We start from the raw sequence: 1,524 nt of genomic DNA, 5'->3' as shown, positions 1-1,524 counted from the left end.
ATATTACCCTGCAGAGAAAACAGCTTTATTAAGAAGCGCCATTCAGAACTTTGCCCAGGAACCAGATGAAGCATTATATGAAGCTTGGGAAAGGTTCAAAGATCTGCAGAGGGAGTGTCCTCACCACAATTTGGCTAAGTGGCAACTAATTCAAGCCTTTTACAACGGATTAGGAAATGCATCTAGAACAATTTTAGACTCTGCAGCTAGCGGTAGATTTATGAATTTAAATGTTGGTGATGCAGGTCAGGTTATTGAAGATATGGCAATCCATAATTCCCAATACGGGAATGCTAGAGGTTTTGCTCACAAGGGCAAGCATCATGTTGATTCAGTCACTCTTTTGCAAGCCCAGCTTACTTCTATCTGTCAGAAATTAGATAATCTTACCACTAACAATTCCAATTCTGTTGCTAATGTTTCTGCTGTTGCTAATAATGCTAATGATGCTTTTTGTGAAAATTGTGGCAGTGTAGGTCATTATGAACAAGATTGCAGGAGTTCTATGGAGCAAGTTAATGCTTTCCAAACTTACAAGCAAAATAACCCTTACTCCAATTCCTACAATCCTGGCTACCGGAACCATCCCTACCTATCTTACCGTAGCACCAATGTTCAAAATCCTCCACCTCCACAACAACCACAACAAGCACCCCCTCCACAGCAGAAATATTACCATCCTCACGCCAATCAGAAACCCCCATCACAACCCCCTACTACATCTTCTGACCCTGCTTTATCAGAAATTAGGGCAATGCTGACTAATATGCAAAAGCATATGGAGAGTAGAGACCAACAGATTGACTCTATTATAGCCCATAATAAAGTCATGGACACCCAAATTGCCCAATTGTCTTCTACCCTTCAATCTCGTCAGCAGGGAGCTTTACCAGCGCAGGGAATGCAACCAACGGATCATGCAAACGCAATCACCCTAAGGAGTGGTTCACACTACGATGGGCCCCAAATGCCCAAAGAGGATGAACCTGAATTATCTGACATTGCTAATCCTGATTCCTTTGTACCAATTTCCCCTGCAGGGCTGCAGGGTAAAACTCCTGATACTAATATTTTTGATGATTCATTGCAGGGTACAACCCTAGGGAAGGATGCACCCCAGGAGAAGAGTAGGGAAGCACCACCAGTTATCAAGCTACCTTTTCCCAACCGTCACTTGAAGACTAAGTTGGATAAACAGTTTGGTAAGTTTTTGGAGGTTGTTAAAAATTTGCAGGTAACAGTTCCTTTCACAGAACTTATTACTCAGGTTCCTGCATATGCTAAATTTATGAAAGACATTCTGACTAGGAAAAGGGCCTTTAATGAAGTTGAAACCGTAGCATTCACTGAGGAATGTAGTGCACTTTTACAGAATAAATCCCCTCCTAAATTAAAGGATCCTGGTAGTTTTTCTATCCCCTGTCATATTGGTAATGTTTTCATTGATAAAGCATTATGTGATCTAGGTGCTTCTGTTAGTGTAATGCCATCGTCTGTTTGTGCTAAATTAAATATGGGTGATTT

The 1,524-nt window shown here is 41.2% G+C and overlaps 1 non-coding gene across 1 annotated transcript; it reads right to left on the bottom strand.

Annotated features, from left to right (window-relative positions):
• Nucleotides 1-25: 25 nt before the first annotated feature.
• LOC145615864 (small nucleolar RNA R71) lies at nucleotides 26-132 on the bottom strand. Its single transcript, XR_014107440.1, has one exon. It is a non-coding gene; the product is annotated as a small nucleolar RNA R71 (small nucleolar RNA).
• Between the last annotated feature and the right edge of the window lie 1,392 nt (nucleotides 133-1,524).

Source organism: Chenopodium album, chromosome 25 (genome assembly GCF_948465745.1).
Source record: "Chenopodium album chromosome 25, dcCheAlbu1.1, whole genome shotgun sequence".
Lineage (NCBI taxonomy): Eukaryota > Viridiplantae > Streptophyta > Magnoliopsida > Caryophyllales > Amaranthaceae > Chenopodium > Chenopodium album.
This window is presented reverse-complemented; position numbering and strand designations above follow the sequence as displayed.